The sequence below is a fragment of the Nyctereutes procyonoides genome, unplaced genomic scaffold (genome assembly GCF_905146905.1).
Source record: "Nyctereutes procyonoides isolate TBG_1078 unplaced genomic scaffold, NYPRO_anot_genome, whole genome shotgun sequence".
NCBI classification, from domain to species: domain Eukaryota; kingdom Metazoa; phylum Chordata; class Mammalia; order Carnivora; family Canidae; genus Nyctereutes; species Nyctereutes procyonoides.
The window spans coordinates 8520129-8531222 of NW_026575132.1; the positions used below are offsets into that span (position 1 = coordinate 8520129).

Below are 11094 nucleotides of genomic sequence, written 5' to 3' on the forward strand. Positions count from 1 at the left end.
GGTTAAAGGGCTTCTGCATATACCCTGAAAATGATTAAAGCACATTTAGTTTTAGGGCGCCTGGGTAGCTCAGTCGGTTAAGCATCTGCCTTCAGCTCAGGTCAAAGTACCAAGGTCCTGGGATCGAGCCCCACGTCAGGCTCTCTGCTCTACTCCCTCTCTCTCTGCCTGCCACTCTCTGGGCTTGTGAACAGACTTTCTCTCTCATACACCCACAAACACACAAATAACAAATTTTTAAAAGCACATTTAGTTTTATATATATGTATAAATGTATACATATACACACACACACACACGTGTGTGTGTATTTTATTTACTTATTTTTTAATTTCCAAAGGTAACTGTGTCTAAGGACACAAACAAAATGGGGTTTTTTTTAGAGTTCCAGTTCTGACAGCTTGTATAGGAATAACCTGTACTCCTGCAGATAACAATTATGGCCTCTGGACAAGATACTGAATATTTTTTGAAGGTAATGTGGCCAAAAGAAGGCACACACTGGGGAGGTTTTGACCCTTGGGAACAATGGAACCACACTGAGTGAAATACATACTTATTAGGCTTATCACCTGCAGGTACTCCTCGGTCTATACTACATATTCTAGAAATAAAGCGGAAACTTACTGTCCTTTGGATATGAAGAGTCAGAAGAAGGTGAATGATACCGTCAGAGCAGCTGTAAAAGAGGGAAGAAAGGCTATAAGGAAGCACAAACAAAAGGGGGAACCAAAAATCTGCCTATCAATTCTCCTGAACTCTTGGCTGAGCCCTAAGCTGCACATGCACAGTTGGGAATTCAAGGAATTCGAGGTGAAAAAATACTTGGAAGACTGAACTGAGCAGAACTTTCAGGTGCCACCCAGCACAGGGGAGACAGAGTTTGAACTCACATTCTTCTAAGTTCGAGGGACTCGGTAAACATCTTGGATTTCTGGGGAGACCCCAGCGGACTGTGCTTTGGAGTAAAAATTACTTCCCCGAACGTAAGGGATTCACTCTAAGATTAGGAAAATACTAAAAATAGACCCGCCCTAAAAAAGAGAAACCCAGCCTCCTAAGGTAACCTGCCAATAATCTAGCTGCTTTTTACACTATGACTTAACACTCTTCGGAGAAAGATAGCAGAACCCCAATCTCAACTACCCATCACCCTGAATATCCAAAATAGAAATCACTACACAGGATAATGTGATGAATAGTCAAGGGAAAAGTCAGTCAGAAGAAATTTGCCAATAAATGAACAAGGAAGTTAAAATAACTATGATTCATATGTTAAAGAATGTTAATGAATATAAGTTATTCCTCACAAAAATAGTAAAAAACTAACATCTCTTAAAGTGACTACTAAACTGAACCATTTTATCCATATGTATAATAAGTTCTGGTAACTTTTGCTAAATTTATCAAATTTACACACCCAAAAAAATCTAAAATTTACTGCACTTACACAGGCCTTTCCCTACAGTTTCAACAGAGAAAGTTAATAGATGGGAGACTATAAACTGCAATCAAATACAAGCAGCAAGACTCAGAAGCGCAATCATAAAAAACATACTCCCCCAAAAAATAATTTTAGTAGAACTAAATGACACAGGTATACTCAGGAAAAAAGAATGAGATGAGAGCATCTGGTAAACAATGGCATCTCTAAACTATTCATCGATTTTGTTATTGCTCAGTTATATTTCATGCTTTGGGTATTAATACCGTAGAAAGATTAAAACAAAGGATATGACAGAGATCATTTACTGTAGGAAGATTACAACAAAAGGATATGGCTACATCATTAAATTTCTAGAATAGCCGGCTGATGAACTCTAGGTGATTTGGCCAAGAGACTACTCTTCCTGTAGTTAAATCTGGCCAATCCAAAGAACCAATTACACCATATATTCTTGGGTTTGCATAAAGCTGGGTTTATTTGCAACCGTCCTCACCCCACCCCACCCCCCTTCGGGGAGGTAAAGGCCAGGAAATGAAAGGTTATTTTCTGCTTGGAAGGTCTTCTAAGAGGAACTTGATAGTTTCACACAGAGGTGCCCCATTCATAATCACAACACCTAACAATGAACTGGCTGTTCAGAGCTGCTTTAAATTCAAATGGGAAGACTAACTAACATCTCCAAAGCATTTCTAGCCCCCAATCTCTTTTAAAAATCAATTGTTTTCAAAACCCCTCCTTATGTTTCTATAGCAAACAGCTGCACAAGATCAACAGTGAAAAATCCTACAGTATACATGCGCTGTGCTGTGCAGAGCCTAGATAAAGAAAACTACAAGAGTGAAGAATTCTTTGGCAAACAATTTCTAACACACAAGGCAAGACAAGAGATTATACCACGCGTTACACCACCAGGTCTCAGGGCTGCACAAATCATCAGAATTTGAGTCTGATTCCAAGTTCTTCTGGCTCTTGTGATAAAGGCATCCCGCCATATGACTCAAACTATCCTTGTAATATATACGTTTGACACCATGTCCTCTTTGACTACTCATTCAAGGTATAGCATGATAAATGGGAGAAATTTAATTGCTATTGAGCATAATTGATACACAATTTTCTAATAAACTCAAATGAAGAGATAATTTCCTGATATATTCTTTTTTTTTTTTTTTTTTTTTTTTTTTTACTTATGATAGTCACAGAGAGAGAGAGAGAGGCAGAGACACAGGCGGAGGGAGAAGCAGGCTCCATGCACCGGGAGCCCGACGTGGGATTCGATCCCGGGTCTCCAGGATCGCGCCCTGGGCCAAAGGCAGGCGCCAAACCGCTGCGCCACCCAGGGATCCCCTATTCTTTCTTTTTAAGTAAGCAGTGAGAGAAGTGTATTCCTAATACATTCTAAATGAGGCATGTTATTACAGCTGAATTATTACGAAAGGCTTCTTTCCATGTACTCGAACTGGCTTGAAACAGCAAGGATTCTGTGGCTCACTAAAAAATACATGGTAATCACATGTTTTCTTATTTCCTAGATGACTTCATGGATTATTTAATTTTAAGTGTCCTCTACACTTAAAGGTGATTGAACGCCAAATAACTGCAACAACCATGGGACAGTGCATTCTATGGTGAATGCACTGTGCTTACTTAAGGATGGGATGCTTTGAAATATCTAAGAAGTCTAGGAAATGGGAAATCTTATTGAAACTACAACTTTAGTCTTGAAACAATTAGACCACAAAACCCAGTGCTAGTTGAGATAGCACCCATAAGCTTGAACCCCCCTTTCCATCTTCAGTCATAGGACTCTTGCCATTCTTTATCTTGTCACATTCTCTTTAATTTTTTATCTTCTACTTATTTTATTTTGCTCTTTATTCATTTTTTTCTCCTTTTATGTCTATGCCTTAGGATTGCCTCCCAGCGAATCCTTAAGCATGATATTCTCCCTTGTAGTTAGTTCAGCTAGAAAAGATGGTGAAAATGAAATATTTTGATCCTATGTCTCCTGTTCATTAATTCATTCTTTCCTTTAACCTCTACAGAAACCCCCCCCCATGACATGACACTCATATATGACTATTATCAAGTAAATAGAACAGTCTCAGTGATCCTATACAACTGGATGGCTAGAAGGCCCAAAGCTCTAACCACTTGTGGATGGCTGTCTTACCCTGAGCCTTCAACATGGTCTTCCCTCTGCATCTTTTAAACACGTTATGTGTGTGATTCAGCTTGGCATCCCCATATACCTCACCCAGTGCCTAGCATAAATAGTAGTGGCATATCAATGCATGTTAAATAAATGAATTTATACTTGTCCTGAGTGCTTTTCATATGACAAACTCAATGAAGCCTACTGAGGATTCTATCTTCCTCTTTCAACTGTTTCATCTTTTAATAGTGAAATCTTTCATTTGACCACATTATAATTGTTAGTTTGAGCTCCTTCTTTCATACCCTATGTTGATAAATTAGTATCCAGATATTGTGAAATCTGATGATTTTTCAAAAACCTTTATTCCTTCTTATATAGAAGTCAGGTCTTTGGGGCTTTTTGTTGGTGTTCTTCTATTTTTCTATTTTAGGGGAGACTGTTGTTTTGGATTTTTTACCAAAAATACATATGTATATCTGAAGATCAGACCCACATATTGATGTAAGACTTTCAGCATATATTGTAAATATTTGGCAGATAACATCCCAGTTGAAATTTGTACATGAATTCAATAGCTATCGACCATTATAAACCCAGGAAAATCATATTGCTCTATGTGGCAGATTGTTAGAAAGGACCTAAGAGAGCTTTAACTAAGAGGCCAGGGACATTACTATGCATTTGTCTATTTAACCTTGATTCAAGCAATGAGAGCATTATGAGCATTTCTATGGAAGCTCAACCACCCAACATAAAGCCTAGTAAGATAATAATGAAAATCCTCATCTATTTCTACAGGCCTCTTAACACCTGGCACCCAGTGAAGATTCCTGTGGTACCCAACTCCCAACTCCCTCCTCACATGCTTATTGTCGCCTACAACAAGGTCGATGAACCATTCTAAAGATGCTGTCCACCCTTTAATATCCTGCACAACCCCAAATTGTGCACAGCTGAGCCATCAGCAGTGCAGGAGAAAGTTCAAAGAATAGCTATTCATGGTAAAGCCACAAGATGCAACACGAATACCAAAGGGCATCCAAAGAATGAAGCCGCAAAGAGCAGACTGTTGGAGTGAGGCAGAGAGGCTCTTGAGAGAAAAGGAGACTTTGAGAGGGCAGTTTTACAAAGGATTGAGACAAGTGACGCTGTTTATCCACATAGAGGATTGCTTCCTTTAATTAGATGTCTCAGCAGGAAGAATTTGTGATTCTGAGGACATCACAAAGGGCAGGTAATATTCAGATACATCTCTTAAGCATCTGGAAAACCTTGGAGTATTCACCTATAAAAGCAACTTTAGAAAAAGAAGAAGAAAGAAAACCCTGACAATTTGCCAGAAACTGACTTTCTGCCTGTTTGCATTCACTCAGATATAGTTGCGATGTATGTGGGTCACATTTTACCATATCTAACCTGTTTCTATTTTGAATTCCGTGTGATGTGTTTCTAAGGAACACAAAGTAGTTGTTCAGTGATAATAGTATTCAAATTGCACTCCTCCTTCAAAACAAAATGTACATGCCATAACAAAACCTGAGTATAAGTCAAGCACAGATCTAAATTTTTATGATTTTACATGTGGTCCATGGAACACTAATAATTCCAGTGACAATAATAATAATCCCTTTTATTTTTTATTACACTTTACAGTTTAAAAAGTACTTTGAGCAGGTGAGTTTCATTTAGAAAGCAATACTTGAAGGAATTTCACAAAATTTTACAGTGATTATATCTGATGATAAAAGTATTTTTTTAATAAAAAAATAACATGGAAGAATTTAAAGATAATTAAAAGCACTTTAATGCCACACGCACACACAGAATCCAACAATACAATGCTGTTAAATTTCTTTTTCTGGCATATCTTTTTAAACAAATTATATAAATATATATTAGAAAACATTTACACAATACATAATTTGGTTACTTGATAATCTATCACATTAGGTATTTAGACTCAAATTATTTGTTGTTATTAACTATAGTCACCATGCTGTACATTACATCCTCAGGATTTATTTATTTTATACCTACAAAATTGTATTTTTGACCACCTTTCCTCATTTTACCCAACCCCCACCTCAGCAATCACCAATCTATTCTCTATATCCATGAGCTGAGCTCTTTTTTTTTTTTTAGATTCCACGTATAAGTGACAAAGCGAGATCATAGCTATTTGTCTTTTTCTGTCTGACTTATTTCACTTAGCATAATACTCTTAAGGTCCATCCATGTTGTCACAAATGGCAAGATTTCCTTTTCTTTTTTTATGGCTGAAATATATATTATTATATAGATAACATATAATAATTATATTAATAATATGTCAATCATGATTTATATCATCTGTATATATATCACATTTTCTTTATTCATTCATCCATCAGTGGACACTGTCTTGGCTATTGTAAATAAAGCTGCAATGAACATGAGGGTACATATATACTTTCAGGTTAGGGTTTGTATTTTCTTTAGATGAATACCCAGAAGTGGAATTACTGAGTCATATGACAGTTATAATTTTGATTTTTTGATGAAACTCTATACTGTTTCCCATAGTGACTGTGTCAATTTATATTCCCACCAACAGTGCACATGGGTTTCCTTTCATCCATACTTGTTATTTCTTGTCTTTTGCATAATAGCCATTCCATGAGGGCAAGTCTCATGCCATTTACTTCCTGTTCTAGCCAAGGCCTGATGATAAGCCCTGGACCACTTTTTCTTAGAGCATATACTCAAGGGAGTTTAGGATTGCAAATCCTCCTTCTGTCTCTTTGAGATGTATCAGTATCTCTTACAAATTTAGGAGTGTGTCTTTCTCAAAGAAAGCCATTCCTTTGGAATGTAAAAATGAGGACCATAGGGCCTGCATATCTCACCTCTGTGGGGGGATAGACCCCTGAATTTGCTAACTGCCAGCTAACGGACACAACTGGCCCAATCAGCCTTTACACTAACGGACTCTGTAACTTTTTACTTCCCTAACTCTACTGAGCCCCCACTCACCTCCTCCTTCCTCCTTCATTCTCATTAAAATGCCAGGTCAACTCTGTACAGATTGAAGTGGAGTTCAGTTCATGCTGGGCCCTCTTCTCTTTTGCAACAGTATATGACTAACTAAAATCTGTCCTTACCACTTTAGTGTCTGGCTTCTTTTATCTCTGACAGAGTTTATCCTTGTCTTCTCTATCAGTTCGACTAATAATAGTGAACCAAATATTCTAACAAAAGTAGCTATAACATGTTTCTGCAGGGCTTTGTAACAATGGTATACAACTGGCATTTTGTGTGTCGTTAGATACTTTTCTTGCTCACATCCCACCAGAAGCATTGGGCTTATATATGGTGTTAATTTGAATAACATGTTAGACAACTATTTCCAAGCACGGGACCCCAGAGGCCATTAAAAGCTATAAACATTTTTTAGCATGTGCCTAAAACTTTACTCTCAGTCTCTTTATTTGTGCCAAAAAGTATATTATCTGGTCCAATTGAAAAGGAATCAAATCTCATGACTATCTTCTTGAAGTTTTTCCATATTAAATGTTCCTTGTTTCCTACATCAACCTCAACGTTTTAACAGTCCACCGATGACTAGTAAATAAATGGCTACCATCAGCGGGTGTCAACAGAGTATCATGCTCTGTTCAAGATGCTCCATGTGCTTCACTGCAGAACCTCCAACAACATGGTAAAATTGGTGTTCTCAAAGATGAGGAAACTGAGGCTCAACGAGGCTCAACAAATTGTCAAAGCTCACAGAATCTGTAAGTCATGGAGCTGTGATCTGAACGGGGGTTGTTTGACTTTAGAGGCTGTGCTCTTTCTACTATGCTTCACAAGCTAAAGGGATACAGTTGTACATAGATTTTTGGCTCTTTCGTATCTCTCATCTTTAATAACTAGCATGCAGTCAAAACAAAAGTGAATATGAGGAAAAATTATATACAGAATAAATATTGTAATTATAAGGAAAGAAAAAAGAAAAAGAAGAAAACAGTCAAGCTGTGGCAGAGCAAACTCCAAAGCAATCAAGAGGCTTCTACACCCTTCGTTTTCTTTAAAGGAGCTGTATTTCATTCCTTTGAAAACTCTAGCTTTGGAATGAAGGTGGCATACTGCGGGAAGACCAAGGAAATTAAACTTTTTTAATCTTATTGATTCCTATTCCTTTCATTCCATCTGTTTCCTTGGCATGGCAAAGGGGGTGACGATCAATGCAGAGTAAGTCGGCTCTGTCAGTCAGAAGATGGGAGCTGACAAACCAGACACAGGCTTGGGAAGGCCTTCCATGAAGGAGAGAATCTGTGCCAGATGACAGGACTCACGGAGAGTCTGACAAAATGTTGCAGACAATCAGGAAGCGTCTGATCCAGATTTCATAGATAATAAGCAGACTCTTTTCCGTGTGCATGCGCATAGATTTGAATATTTCTGGTCAAGTGCCTCATTTTTGCATAGAACAGGAAGTAAATAGAACAGTGAAAAATAAAATGAAAGCCGAACAGAACAAGGGTCAAAAATAAAAGAAAAACAAATGACTAAATTGGTTCATAGTTTAGAGTATAATGATGTGAGGGGAAAATGCTTCATAAGTTAATATATCTAGTGTTATTACTAGAATGCAAATACGATAGGATTTCAGGAGTTTTCTATAGGTTAGAATCTTCTTTAACATCATACAAGCGCTCAGTTGCTGTTCTACCATAAAGAGCATATTTTGCAATTTTTATAAGGTTATCTCCAACCTGAACTCTAAAATAGCCAGGAAAAATGATGACTTTTGCACATGAAAGAATCGGAAGCAGATCCCTAGACAGTCTTGTGATTAAATTCTACTAAGAGATATAAATTCTATATGTCCTTAAGAGCTTCGTGCAGAAGGGGCTTCTACTGTGGCAGAGCAAACACTGAAATGGAAAATCAGTTCATCACTGGAAGTTTATCTTGTTAGAAGCCAGGAGACCCATATATGGCAAGGCTGGAATATGAACCCGTTTTACCATTCCAGTGCTCCCCTTCCCCGCCCACCCCCATCATCAACAAAAGGCATAATGTGATCTCTTTCCTGCTTCCTCCTGGACTTGGAGGCTCTCATCAAAACAGATAAGAAATGTCGAAAACTGTCATACTCTGAAAGCCACAAGACTGACTTAGAAAATCCACAAGTGAATCACTTGGTTATAAAACCCCCTTGATCGACTCTCATAATTCAACTGTTATGGATGGAATCGTGTGCCTCAAAAAAAAAGTTGGAGTCCCAATCCCCAGTACCTCAGAACGTGACCTTCTTTAGAGATAGGGTTTTTACAAAAACAATGAAATTAAAAGGATGTCATGAGGTTGCACCCAATCCAATATGACTGATCCCCTCATAAAAGGAGAAATCTGGATGCAGGGAGAGGTATCACATAGAGAAGTTGCCACATGAAGAGAGAGAATGGTTATCTATAAGCGACCACAGAGAGCGCCTTGGAGCAACTCTTTTCCTAACAGCCCTTAAGGAACCAACCCTGCCTACATGTGTAGGCACGTGTATTATGATTTCTAACCTTCAGAACTGTGGAACAATACATTTGGTTCTTTAAGCCACCCGGCTTGTGGTACTTTGTCATGGCAATCCCAGCAAATGATATAGATGTTGGTATTGGGAAGTAGAGTGCTGCTGTAACAAATCCCTTAAAGTGTGGAAGTGCTTTGGAATAAGGTAATAAGTGGAAGCCGGGAGAGTTCTTAAGTGCATGAGAGAAAATAAACCTAGATGACATTGAAAAGAATGTTGCTAGAAATGTGAATGCTTGACACAGAAATGAGGAGCATGTTCTTAGAAACTGGAGGAAAGGTGGTCCTTACTAGAAAGTGGTAAAGGACTTGGCTGGACTATGTTCCCTGGAATGGAAAGTAGAACTTAAAAGTGATGAGTGGATATTTAGTTGAAAAGATTTCTTAGCAAAGTGTGGATGGCACAGTTTGGTTTCTCCTTGCTACTTCTAGCAAGATACAAGAGGAGAAAGATAAACTGAAGAGACAAAAAGGACCCAGAACTTGAGAAATTGGAAAGTACTCGGCCTATCCATGATGCAAAAAACTGACAGCACAACGCACACTCTAGAGAAAACTCCTGTGTCCCTGAACAACTATTTGTCCCAGAGATTAGGCATGTGACTTGTGGATCTAACCACCCACCTCAGTAGAAACAATGCCAGCCTGGTCTGGAGGGGACAAGGCCAGGATAAAATGTCAGACTTCTGGGATTCTACTGGCAGGAAATGGGCTGATAGAGCTATTCAGCAATGTACATGTGTTAATGTCCAAGAAAGGAAAGAATGACCCAGAAGGCCATTCATAGGCTGGTGGCCACTGCTGAGAGCCCAGAAGATGGGCTCAGGGAGGGGGACAGTCTCCTTCTTGGTGATAGAGGCAAGGCCACCTCCTGCATTCCACATGGCAAAATCAGCCTCTTCGTCATTCTCAGCTCCCCCTCCTGACTTCCCTGTTTCTGTGGTCTCACGTCCAGTAACCCAAGTTCAAAAGCTGTCATTAGGGACCCCTTTCCTTTCACTCTTATTCAATTAGCAGCTGGTCCTGCCGATTCTTCCACTCTTCACAACCGTTACTGTTGCCAAGGACTGTACTTTTAGTAATAAAATGCATTCTTTGCTCTTTCTGCCAGCTTTCTGTGCTGCCATAATGATGCACATGAATGTCCCGGCAGAGGTCCTCAAGAGCATTGATAACAATGCTGAAGTGAAAGGTAAATGCCACATACTTATTAGGCCATGCTCCAAAGTCATCGTCCAGTTTCTAACCATGATGATGAAGTACGGTTACTTTGGTGAATTTGAAATCCTGGATGATTACACAGCTGGGAAAATTGTTGTGGACCTCACAGGCAGGTTAAACAAGAGTGGAGGATCAGCCCCAGATTTGATGAACCACTCAAAGATCTAGGAAAATGGCAAAATACTTTGCTCCCGTCCTATCGGTTTGGTTGTACTGACACAACCTCCGCTGGCATCATGGACCATGAATAAGGAAGATGAAAACACACAGGAGGGAAAATCCTAGGATTCTTTTTCTAGGGATGTAATACAAACATGCAAATAAAGTGCCTCAATGGAAAAGAAAGCAAGCAAAAAGAAAGAAGAAAATGCATTCTTAACTAGTTTTACAACATTGTGTTAAGAACTTCACGTCGTGGTTGGGCAGCCCGGGTGGCTCAGCGGTTTAGTGCTGCCTTCAGCTCAGGGCGTGATCCCAGGTCCTGGGATTGAGTCCCATGTCGGGCCCCCTGCATGGAGCCTGCTTCTCCCTCTGCCTGTGTCTCTGCCTGTCTCTGTGTGTCTCTCATGAATAAATAAATAAAATCTTAGAAAAAAAAAAGAACTTCACGTGGCTTATGTTCTTTAATCCTTATAACTGTGAGATGTGATAGTGTACTATTCATGTTCATTTTATAGCTAAGAAAATTGAGGCTCAGACA

The 11094-nt window shown here is 38.9% G+C and overlaps 1 pseudogene; it reads left to right on the forward strand.

The window, feature by feature from the left end:
* The first annotated feature begins 10298 nt into the window (after positions 1-10298).
* LOC129523019 (40S ribosomal protein S15a-like) lies at positions 10299-10693 on the forward strand (annotated as a pseudogene).
* Positions 10694-11094: the final 401 nt, after the last annotated feature.